Source organism: Aegilops tauschii, chromosome 1 (assembly GCF_002575655.3).
Source record: "Aegilops tauschii subsp. strangulata cultivar AL8/78 chromosome 1, Aet v6.0, whole genome shotgun sequence".
In the NCBI taxonomy this organism is placed as follows: domain Eukaryota; kingdom Viridiplantae; phylum Streptophyta; class Magnoliopsida; order Poales; family Poaceae; genus Aegilops; species Aegilops tauschii.
In genome coordinates, this window is record NC_053035.3 from 295,476,481 (window position 1) to 295,489,607 (window position 13,127).

A 13,127-nucleotide genomic window follows, 5' to 3' on the forward strand; every position below is an offset into this window, starting at 1 on the left:
TTTTAAATTCTAGTAAATCAAAAACTCGTTGAAATTCATGAAACTTGGCATGCTATCATGGAGCGGCATCAACATGTCGTGGTACAAATTTTGTCCCATTTGGGGCAGGTTTGGGTATATGCTTCTCACAAACCGGAGCTTCTCACAACAAGCATGCTGATTTTTGGTAGGGAACGTCCCACCTTTGGGGATGAAATGATATCCATTGCCTCTTATTGCTTTCAATTTTTTTTGTCGTGTCAACATAGAACAACAGGAGTGTTGTGCGAATTTTTGTGATTTTCGGGGTTCGTTTGGATATTTTATGCATTAACTGAGTTTTCAATGCATTTATGTGCATAATTCAAATTTGAACTACATGCACATGCTCTAGTGCATATAAACTTGTTGAAAAATCAAATATGTGTCCGCGGGTGTATGCTTAGGTCCCATGCAAGAAATGGGAATGAATTTCGAACACCAGGGCACCGTTGATTGCCGGCAAAACATTGAGATGCCTGGTTTTTAAATTCTAGTAAATCCAAAACTCGTCTGAAATTCATGAAACTTGGCATGCTATCATGGAGCGGCATCAACATGTCGTGGTACAAATTTTGTCCCATTTGGGGCAGGTTTGGGTATATGCTTCTCACAAACCGGAGCTTCTCACAACAAGCATGATGATTTTCGGTAGGGAACGTCCCACCTTTGGGGACGAAATGATATCCATTGCCTCTTATTGCTTTCAAATTTCTTTCTCGTGTCAACATAGAACAACAAGAGTGTTGTGTAAATTTTTGTGATTTTTGGGGTTCGTTTGGACATTTTTATGCATTAACTGAGTTTTCAATGCATTTTATGTCCATAATTCAAATTTGAACTACATGCACATGCTCCAGTGCATATAAATTAGTTGAAAAATCAAATCCGTGTCCTTGGGTGCATGCTTAGGTCCCATCCAAGAAATGAGAATGAATTTCAAACACCGGGGCACCATTGATTGCCGGCAAAACATTGAGATGCCTGGTTTTTAAATTCTAGTAAATCGAAAACTCGTCTGAAATTCATGAAACCTTGCATGCTATCATGGAGCGGCATCAACATGCCGTGGTACAAATTTTGTCCCATTTGGGGCAGGTTTGGGTATATGCTTCTCACAAACCGGAGCTTCTCACAACAAGCATGATAGTTTTCGGTAGGGAACGTCCCACCTTTGGGGACAAAACGATATCCATTGCCTCTTATTGCTTTCAATTTTTTTTCTTGTGTCAACATAGAACAATAGGAGTGTTGTGTGAATTTTTGTGATTTTTCGGGGTTCGTTTGGACATTTTTATGCATTAACTGAGTTTTCAATGCATTTTATATGCATAATTCAAATTTGAACTACATGCACATGCTCCAGTGCATATAAATTGGTTGAAAGATCAAATCTGTGTCCTTGGGTGCATGCTTAGGTCCCATGCAAGAAATGGGAATGAATTTCAAACACCGGGGCATCGTTGATTGCCGGCAAAACATTGAGATGCCTTGTTTTTAAATTCTAGTAAATCCAAAACTCGTCTGAAATTCATGAAACTTGGCATGCTATCATGGAGTGGCATCAACATGCCGTGGTACAAATTTTGTCCCATTTGGGGCAGGTTTGGGTATATGCTTCTCACAAACCGGAGCTTCTCACAACAAGCATGACTGTTTTCGGTAGGGAACGTCCCACCTTTGGGGACGAAACGATATCCATTGCCTCTTATTGCTTTCAATTTTTTTCTCGTGTCAACATAGAACAACAGGAGTGTTGTGTGAATTTTTGTGATTTTTCGGGGTTTGTTTGGACATTTTATGCATTAACTGAGTTTTCAATGCATTTTATGTGGCATAATTCAAATTTGAACTACATGCACATGCTCCAGTGCATATAAATTGGTTGAAAAAAATCAAATATGTGTCCTCGGGTGCATGCTTAGGTCCCATGCAAGAAATGGGCATGAATTTTAAACACCGGGGCACCATTGATTGCTGGCAAAACATTGAGATGCCTGGTTTTTAAATTCTAGTAAATCCAAAATTCTGTTAACCATTCATGTGACGCCACGTGTCTTGGTTTTAATGGCTGTAGGAGGTGCCGTGCGAATAGCTGCTTGACCTTGACTGAACAGGAGGCGTGCGAGCGCCGTCCGTTGCACAGGTTGACCGAGAGGTGTGCAAGCTGTCCTCAAGTGCAGGCTCACCGGGAAGCGTGCGAGCTGTACGCTGCGCAGGCTCACTGGGAAGCGAGCCCTTTGAGTTCCATGGCCGGCCGCCTTGCTCGCGTCCTCTCCATTAATGGCGCCCAAGCCACAGTTTAATTCGCTTTTTAAATATAAAACACTCATCGCAAACGTTTTAGTTAGAACACCCGTATGCAAACTGACAGCTTCCCCAGGAAGCCAAGAGAAAATGTGCCGAGACGTGGACGACAGGACGGAGGTCACCGTGGAGCCCAAGACGGCGTCACACCAGAGCCTTTGGCAAGCGAAGACCACCTTTAGTCAGGATAACTTGTACTAGTTGTCCCCGTTCGAATTTGGCTGTTCTTGGATTCCTTCCCGCTCAATATTTGGGGAGAGGACCAGGGCCTCTTTAAATAGGACTAGCCACCACCATAGGAGGCATCTCATCCTGGATTGGAGCCATTCCATCCATAGCCACACACAAGCACAAGAGCACCTCTCCTCAGGAGGCTGTTCTTCCCTTGTAATTGTTCCTCCTCAGCCCAAGAGGCAATCCACCACACCACACTGGAGTAGGGTATTACACCACATCAGTGGCCCGAACCAGTATAAACTCTTGTGTCTCTTGTTCTTTGAGTTCGTCTAGCTAGGCCTTGCGATTGTTGCGAGAGCGATCTAGGGAGAGAGAGAGATCTTCGTGCGCACCCCAGTGTTCGAACCTCAAGGGTTTTGCCGGAACCCGAAACCGACATTTGGCGCGCCAAGTAGGGGTGCGCCAAAGCTTTCCTTCCGTCGATCTGCGCTTCGCCATCCCCGTGCTTCACCCCGATGGCCGGCACTGCTCTTCCGGCTGCGACGATAGACGCCCGCGGCGGGGCCAGGGGGCTCCAAGCCTTGGCCCCCGCCTTGCAGCGGGTGCAGTGGCCCCCCAAGTTCAAGCCAGAGGTGCCGCCGCGCTACGATGGCGCGACGGACCCGTCGGCTTTCCTGTTGGCGTATGAAGGGGTCGTCTTGAAGGCTGGGGGCGACGACAAGGTCATGGCCAACTGGCTTCCCATGGCCCTCGCTGGGGCACCGCGCTCCTGGCTGCTCAACCTCCCAGGATCTATGGTGACATCTTGGGAGGAGCTGCGCAACCTCTTCGCTGAGCGCTTCGCGGTACCGGCGCCCCGCACTGTCGTGGCCCTCCTTGGCGGCTCACAAGCGCCGCCCTCTAACCGTCACGCCAAGCCGTTCTTTTGTCAGATTGGCGCCGCCTCCACGCGGCAGGGGGCTCCTCCAGGTTGGGTGGCGCCCAAGGCCGACCTGACCTTCGACTCAGGAGATCACCCCGTCACCACCGTCGGCTCGGGCGTGCTCCCAATGCTTTGCACGCCCACCATCTGCAGCGTGGCCGTTACCAAGACCCTCATCAACGGCGGCGCCGGCCTCAACGTGCTCTCTGTGGAGGCTTTTAGCCTCCTTCACGTACCGCTAGAGCAGCTCCACCCCAGCAAGCCCTTCTCCGGGGTCGGCGGCGGCTCCTCCAGTCCCCTGGGGCAGATCCGTCTTCCCGTGACCTTCGGCACCCGCGACAGCTACCACACGGAGTTGATTGACTTTGACATTGCCCGCATCGGCCTTCCGTACAACGCCATCCTCGGGTACCCAGCTCTGGCTCAGTTTATGGCGGCGACCCATCCGACCTACAACCTCATGAAGATGCCCGGGAGCAAGGCGTCCTGACCGTGGTTGGAGATACCAAGGAGGCTCTGGTGGCGCTCAGGCTGGCCCTCAAGGCCGCCGCGACGGCGCGCCCGGCCGACGAGGCCACCTCTGGAGTTAAGGAGGCCACGCCGGCCAAGAAGAAGCAGTTGTTCACCCAAGATCGGGCGAAAACCAAGCAGGTGCCGGTCAAGGAAGATGGGTCTTCTGGAGCCACCTTCACCATAGGTGCCAACCTCGACTCAGATCAAGAGGAAGCATTGGTAAAGTTCTTGTGTGCAAACAAGGAAGTATTCGCCTGGGAGCCCGATCAGCTGGTAGGGGTCCCAAGAGGGGTGATCGAGCATCAATTAAGGGTGTGCCCCAATGTGTGCCCTGTGAAGCAGAAATTCGACAATAGTCCACGGAGAAGCAGTCCTTCATCGTCCAGGAAACCCGCAAGCTGGAGGCAGCAGGTGTCATTCGCGAGGTCCGATACCCGGAGTGGCTGGCAAACCCCGTCGTCGTGCCAAAGAAGGGCGGGAAGGAGCACATGTGTGTCGACCTCACCAACGTCAACAAGGCCTGTCCCCAAGATCTGTTCCCGCTTCCGTGCATCGACCAGATTGTTGACTCCACCGCCGAGTGCGACCTGGTGTGTTTCCTGGACGCGTTCTCGGGCTAACCAGATCAAGATGGCGGTGGATGATGTGGAGAAGACGGCTTTCCTAACCCCGTGCGGGGTGTACTGTTACACTTGCATGCTGTTCGGGTTGCGCAACGCGGGAGCGACCTTCCAACGGCTGATGCACATCGCCCTGGGTCAACAGTTCGGGAGGAACGCTGAAGCCTACGTCAACGACATTATGGTGAAGTCTCGAGAGGCGAGAACTTTGATTCAGGACCTGGAGGAAACCTTCGCGAGCCTGCGCCAAGTGGACTTGCGGCTCAACCCGGAAAAGTGTGTATTTGGTGTCCCTTCCGGGAAGCTGTTGGGCTTCCTTGTGTCCCACAGGGGGATCAAGGCCAACCCAGAGAAGGTCAAGGCGATTGAAGACATGAGCCCACCACAAACCCTCAAGGAGATGCAGAAGCTTGCCGGCTGCGTGACTTCGCTGGGGCTCTTCATCTCCAAGCTGGGAGAGCGCGCCCTGCCGTTCTTCAAGCTGATGAAGAAGAAGGGCCCGTTCGAGTGGACTCCGGGGGCTGACCAAGCGTTTCAAGATCTCAAGAGATATTTGACCAGCCCTCCGGTGATGGTGGCGCCCTGCCCTCTCGAGCCCCTGGTGCTTTACCTCGCTGCCACTCCTCATTTAGCCAGTGCAGCTCTGGTAGCGGTTCGGGAAGAGCGTCAGGCCAAGGACACGTCTGTAGGATCGAAAGTATGTCTAGAGGGGGGGTGATTAGACTACTTGACCAAATAAAAATCTAGCCTTTTCCCAATTTTAGTTCTTGGCAGATTTTAGCAACTTAGCGCAAGTCAAGCAATCAACCTACACATGCAATTCTAAGAGTGTAGCAGCGGAAAGTAAAACAATTGCATATGAAGGTAAAGGGAGGAGTTTGAGGGAGCAAACACAATGTTGACACAGAGATTTTTTATCCGTGGTTCCGATAGGTGGTGCTATCGTACATCCACGTTGATGGAGACTTCAACCCACGAAGGGTAACGGTTGCGCGAGTCTACGGAGGGCTCCACCCACGAAGGGTCCACAAAGAAGCAACCTTGTCTATCCCACCATGGCCGTCGCCCATGAAGGACTTGCCTCACAAGGGTAGATCATCACGAAGTAGGCGATCTCCTTGCCCTTACAAACTCCTTGGTTCAACTCCACAATCATGATGGAGGCTCCCAAGTGACACCTAGCCAATCTAGGAGACACCACTCTCCAAGAAGTAACAAATGGTGTGTTGATGATGAACTCCTTGCTCTTGTGCTTCAAATGATAGTCTCCCCAACACTCAACTCTCTCTCATAGGATTGGATTTGGTGGAAAGATGATTTGAGTGGAAAGCAACTTGGGGAAGGCCAGAGATCAAGATTTATGTGGTTGGAATGGAATATCTTGACCTCAACACAAGTGTAGGTGGTTCTCTCTCAGAAAATATATGTTGGAAGTGTAGGCATGTTCTGATGGCTCTCTCCACGAATGAAGAGTGGGTGGAGGGGTATATATAGCCTCCACAAAAAATCTAACCGTTACACACAATTTACCAAACTCGGTGGCACAGAATCGTGAAACTTGGTCAGATCGATTTAGTTCATAATGTGACCGTTAGGATTTTCGGTGGGACCGACACGTCAACTCGGTGAGACCAATTTCGTTAGGGTTAGGGCATAACGTAATCTCGGTGAGACTGATTACACAAAATCGGTGAGACCGATTTTGGTAATAGTCAAACAGAGAGTTGGCCAGGCAAACTCGGTGGGACCGATTCGCTCATCTCGGTTGGACCAAAACGTTACGAAAGGGAAACAGAGTGTTTGCATTGCAATCTTGGTGGGACCGATCGCTCATCTCGGTTTGACCGAAACGTTGTGAAGGGAAACAGAGAGATTACAATCCCATCTCGGTGAGACCGAGATCCCTATCGGTGAGACCGAAAAGACTAGGGGTTCTGGCAGTGGCTATGTCAACTGAACTCGGTGGCGCCGGATAGACAGTTTTGGTGGGGCCGAGTTTGACTTTTGGTTTGGGACATATGTGGATATGAGAAAGCAGTTGAGGGTTTTTGGAGCATATCACTAAGCACTTTGAGCAAAAAACTCATTAAGCAACACCTCACCCCCTCTTGATAGTATTGGCTTTTCCTATGGACTCAATGTGATCTTGGATCACTTAAAATGAAAAATGTAGACTCCTGAGCTTTGAGCTTGAGCCAATCCTTTGTCCTTAGCATTTTGAGGGGTCCACTTTTCTCATCCATGCCATGCCAATCATTGAGCTTTCCTGAAATGTTTATCTTGAAATAGCATTAGCTCAATGAGCTATATGTTGTTAGGAATTACCAAAACCACCCAGGGATAGTTGCATTTCAATCTCCCCCTTTTTGGTAATTGATGACAACATATAGATCAAAGCTTCGACAAATGAAAATAAGATTGAAAAACATCGTCGCTTTGAGAAGTATGTGATAAGCAAGAGCTCCCCCCAAATTTGTGCATTATTTAAAATTTGCTTTTGAATGCAAATGCACAATCGATTAGGATCATGGGTTACTCTTCCATGTCACATACATCTTGGTGGAGCGCTCAAAATGATAGAAGTTAAAAGCATGCACTCATCACCAAGCAAATGAATGATCATATAAGCATATAAGAGATAATATCATCCAACAAGCATTAAGGGTAGCATATGATCAAACACATGATCAAACAAGTATCTCACAAACACATAAAGTATCTCACACAAGCACACAATAAAGTAGTTCAACCAAAAATAGCAAGAGAGATAAAAAGCAACACTCTCTCTCGAAGCCTATGATCTATACATTTTTCTCCCCCTTTGGCAACAAGTTACCAAAAAGTTCAAAACAATGCATAGTGCTAAACGACTCTCAGGCTTGATCTTCGGTAGGTGGTGTAGAGATGACTCCAAGGACGAAAGCTTCTGTTGATGTAGCTGGAGCTGGTGGAGTGGCTGCTGGAGGTGGCACTGGAGCTGTAGCTGCTGGAGCTGATGCTGTAGCTCTAGTATCTGTGACTGGCACTGCAGCAGACCTCTGGCTTATGGGCACTCTAGCAAAAGCATCTGTAGTAGACTTGCCCTTCTTCTCCTCTGCTTCCTCCTGTAGCTGCTCAACTGCAGTTTGGATCTCAGTTACCTTGACATCCAGATCATAGAATTTCTGCTCGATGATCCTCTTCAAACTCTCCTGGTTTTGAGTCAGGGTGGCCAAGCCCTTCTCAATCCTCAAGGTGGATTGGATCAGATATCCAAGTTGATCTTGCTTGGATTTCAAGAACACTTGAGATGCCTCTTCAACAGTTGGCATCTTAGTAGCTTTCTCCGCCCTTGCCTTCTCTCTCTTCTCATGTGCTTGAGCTGAAGATGGTTCATTCTCATTCATGACAACAGTGTTGTCTTGAAATTCAGGGTAGATGGAAGGGTGCTCCTTATCCAAAAGATATTTGCCTTTGCCCATCTTGGAGTTGATGAGCTCCTGAATGTGTGGGGCATACCCACAACTTCTCTTCTGATCAGCTGTTGTCCTCTTGATTGTCTCCACAATCAGACTCATGACTCTGAACTTTTGAGGCACATCAAACAAATGTAGCAAGTTGATAGCATGTCCTCTAATCATCTTGTGATCACCTGACTTGGGTAGCAATGCGTGCCTTAGGATCCAGTTGATGGTAGGTAGACCAGACAACAAGAAGTGGATAGATCAAAACTTATGAGTATCCAAAGCATCATCTGGGATCTCTCTGTACATGTTGGCCATAGTGTTATGGTCTTTCTTCTTCTCAGCATAAACATCCAAGTCATCCTCACTTTCTTCTAGAGCATTGATCAACTGAGCCCATTCTTCAATAGTAGATTGGTACCTTGTACCTTCAGACATCCAAATGATCTTTCCATCTGGGTACAAGTGGGCAGTGGAGTAAAACTGCATGATCAGCTCATCATTCCACTTGGTGAGCTTCTGGGCAACAAATGTATCAACTCCACATGCTTTGAAGCTGTCATATACACCTGGATAGTGATCTTCATTCTCCTTGATGTACTCCCAGTCAACCCATCTCATGTCACACAGTATGGGCTTCTTGTCAAGCAAAATTGTCTCATAAAAGTCTTGCTGTTCCTTAGTGTGAAACCTGTAGTCAATAGCAGTTCTCCTCCTGACAGCATATGGATCAGACTGTTTCCATAATCTTAGTCCTGAATCCTTCCTAATGTTCATGTTTTCTGCTACAGGATGTGCATCATTGTGATCAGGGATCTTGGGCTTCAGCTTTCTCAAAACAAGTGAGTCATCTTCTTCTTCTTCAGCAGCTTCAGGCACTAGGGCCTTGTTCTTCTTCTCAGCAAGGATGTTCCTGGTGCTTCTCTTGGGTTTTGGGGGTTTCTGAGCTGGAGCAGCAGCCTTGGGAGCAGCTTTGGGCTTAGATGGAGCAGCCCCTGATCTGATTGCATCTCCCATGAGCTTCTGAGCTTTGGGTGCTGGTGCAGCATCCTCTTTCTCTTCCTCTTGTCCTTCAGAATTTTTCTTCATTGAGGGTTTGCCAAGAACTCTGGCAGTAGTGGTTCTTGCCCTCTTCTCTTTTTACCATCACCTGCTGCTTCACCATCATCTGATTCAATGGTGAACTTCATAGTTTCACCCATGGCAACTTTCTTTGGCTTGGAAGCTTCAGCAGTTGAGGCTCTGGCTTTTTACATTGGAACTCTTCTTGTTGGAGCCTTTGTTTTCATTCCAGGCTTTGTTGCAGTAGCAGTGCTATATTCCTTCTTCAGCACCTTCTTTCTTGAAGTGGCCTCATCCTCAACAGCCACATAATCTTCATCTTCAGAATCTGAGGTTTTCTTCTTCCTTGTACTGGTAGCTGCCTTGGGCAAGTTACTAGGTGTGCTCCTGCTGCCTTCATCATAGCTGCCTGAGGGACTAGTGCCCTCACTCATCTGAACCCGTTCCTCTGACTTGTTCTGACTATCACTTTGGTCAGACATCTTCAGGCAAACTGTCAGCAGACCCTGTGAATAGGTTGTAGATGAGGTAGAGTAGATGATCAACATCACAAAGTACAGAGGTTTTGCAAAATAATTGAGTCAAAAAGCTTAGTTTTAGTTCTCTGCAGAAGTGATCTCGGAGCTACCGAATTGACAAACTCGGTGATATCGAAGCAACACTTGGAACCTAAAATAGTGAACTCGGTAGGGCCGAGTCACCGTTCGGTGGCACCGAGATTGCTAGGGTTTCACAGAATCTTGAACTCGGTCACACCGATTTGCACGTTTCGGTCAGACCGAAAAGCGCATGTGCAATGGCCAAGGCCAAATCGGTGAGACCGATTTCTTCAGTTCGGTCGGTCCGAGATGAGTTCTGCGGAGAGCTAACCCTAAATTTTTTGAATCAATCTAGACCTAAGGAAGTTTTAGCTGGATGGATCAATCTCAATCGTGGCAAGAATCATGGCATTGTCCTTGTGCTAGGAATCCGAGTGAAAAAGACAACACAAGGGGTCGAACACTTACCCTAGAGCAGCAAGTGTTCGCTACGGCGGCAACAGCGGAGCAGATTGCCGTTGACGGCGGTGGAGACCAGCGGCGGGAGGTCGCTGGCGGCGAGAGGACGATCCGGAGACCCGAAGAGGCAGAGCAGGTTACGCGCGGGTGAAGGGTTTTGGAAAAAATTCCAAAATTTGACCCGTCAGTATATATAACCTGACCCTGTCGGCGTGACCGAGTGGAACAACTCGGTGGCACCGAGATGAAAAACTGCAGGCAGTTACTGCAACTCGGTGAGACCGAAAGGTTCTAATCGGTTGCACCGAGATTGAAAACCTAGATCAACTAAGTGATCTTGGTAGGACCGAAAAGGATGAATCGGTCAGACCGAAATGCACAAAGAGGTTTTGGAAGTTTAAGTCTACGATGAATCGGGGACTCCGAGTGCTCCTCACACAGAGTGGTTCGAATCTGACTTGATCAAACTTTGTGATGTAGCATGAATAGAGTTTGAGACGAGGAAAGCATGGATAGCTAGAGGGAGTTCTGAGGCATTCTTGTCCATCCATTTGGCAAAAGAGAAAAAGCCAAACAATCAAAGTAACAAATGGATGTCCTCGAATGAGAAAAATATGCATTCAACATGCTCACACAATTAAAATGGCAAATGAAGTATGTGGCAAAGCATGCACAAACACTCTAGCATCTATCAAGCAATTGGCGATGACTAGGTCATCTATATATGAGTATATTGACTTAGGAGTCAAATGAGAACATTTGATCATAGGTCATACTCATCGTTTAAGCACAACTGGGGTTACCACTTTTACATAAAGCATTGTTGTGCTCACACCATTTAGAGTTGCTTTAGCTCAATTCTTAGAGTAAAGCTCCCCCTAGATGTGATATCCCCCCTAAGAGGGATGAACTAACCTTGGGTTTTGTCGATGATGACTTCATGTAGGTGTTAAAGATGTGGATTCTCAATGTTGATGTAGATCATTCGGAGCAATCCATTGGAGTGAGTTGCACTTTCAATACCTACACGGGTTAGTCCCACAAGGAACAAGAAAGGATATCCATAGACATAGAGTGATGTATACACAAGATGTTGTCCATGAAAGCATTAGGTTACCTTGTCCCTTGTCTTACCAACAAGAGGGTTTGTGACTCCTTGGACTAGTGCAAGATGTGGAAGTTGTTTGCACTTGTCATTGCCAAAATGATAAGAGTGAAGTATGTTGGCGGAGTCACCCTCGAGAACTCTCTAGTTCTTCTTCTTCGGGATCCACACCATCTTGATGGGAATCCTTGGAGTTGTAGTCGTACTTGATGAAGTATAACTTGATGTAGTCTTGGGAACCCACTTGACTAAGGCCTTAGGTGCTTCTTCAAATGCATCAATTTCCTCTTGAAGCTTGTCCTTGCCTTTTTGCTAGTGGTCTTGTGGTGGAAGATCATCTTGAGCTTGTGTTCCTTGGAAGGAAGTAGGATCATACTTCTCTTGTTGAGGAACAAACTTCGTCTTGGGGTATTGATCTTCTTCCCACTCAACTCCATTGGCATTGAACTTTCATTCAAAACCAACACCTTGATTCTTCCGGTGCCTTCCTTGCTTGCGTACAATTTCCTCAAATTGCTTACTTCCGACAAGGCTCTTGTAAACACCCTTCTCTATGATTCCCTTCAATAAGCTATTTTCTTGCTCAAGTATAACTTGGCTAAGAGAATCATTAGTGGAATCAAGAGAACTACTAGAAGCAACAACATTGGATTTAGCATTATTGTTGTTACTACTAGATGAAGAATCTTTCTTGTTCTTGTTGTTAGATTTAACTTGTGTCATGTAAGTAGAAAAGAGTAAATGCTTGGCAATGTAAGAAGAACTTTTCGTGCGAAGATCATCATTGATTGCCTTTAAAAACTCATGCTCTTGCTCAAGGTTGAGCTTTTCAAAGTGTAGCTTCTCATGAGTCTTTAAAAGTTCTCGATGATCTTCCAAGGTAGTTTCATGAGCTAACTTAAGAGTGTTTAGTTCTTTAGTTAGACACTCAATCTCCTTCTTATCATCATCATTCGTTTTATCTTGATTAGCATGATTAATAGCAAATTCATCATAGTTTTCATAACTAGAGTTGTCAACAAGTAAATCATCATCTCCTAGCAAATCATCTTCATCACTATTGAAATCAACATACTCGGGGTGTGTTACCTTTGGACTTTTAGCCATGAAGCATCTCCCAATTCCTTCATTTGGTGAGTCAAATATGTCGTAGGAGTTGGTTGTCACAAGTGCTAGTCCGGCAACACCTTCATCTTGAGTATATTCGGAGTCGGAGTGATTGTCGGAGTCGGAGCCGGATACCCATTCACCAACATGAGCTTGATGTCTTCTTTTTGTGTAGCTCCTTGATGACTTATCCTTCCTGTCTGAATCCTTGCTTCTCCGAGAGGGTCTTCATTCATAACGATCATCTCTACTCCTTCTTTCTTTTGGTGGCGATTCTTCTCTTCTACTCCTTCTTTTGGGAGAATCTTCTCTTCTTTTGTAGGGAGCCGTACACTCATTGGAATAGTGTCCGGGTCTTCCAGAATTGTAGCAATTACGCTCACGACTAGAAGATCTTTTGTCATTGTAGGACCTTGACTTGGAACTTCTTTCTTTGGTTCTACTTTTGTAGAACTTGTTGAAGTTCTTCACCATTAGGCTCAATTCTTCATTGAAGGTTTGTTTCTCACTTGATGATGTGGGAGCTTCACATGAGGCTTTGTAAGCACCACTTGACTTGTTGTGGAGCTCTTCCTTATCCTTGAGTGACATCCCATGAGCAACAATTCTTCCAATGAGTTCCGTTGGTTTGAGATCTTTGTAATTGAGCATCATTTGGATCACTGTGCACACGGTATCATATTTTCCATCCAAGGCTCTTAGGATCTTCTTCATGATGAATTTATCGGTCATCTCTTCACTTCCTAAGCCGGCAATCTCATTTGTGATGAGAGCAAGCCTAGAGTACATTTCAGTGACACCTTCACCATCCTTCATTTTGAACTTGTCAAGTTGACTTTGAAGCACATCCAATTT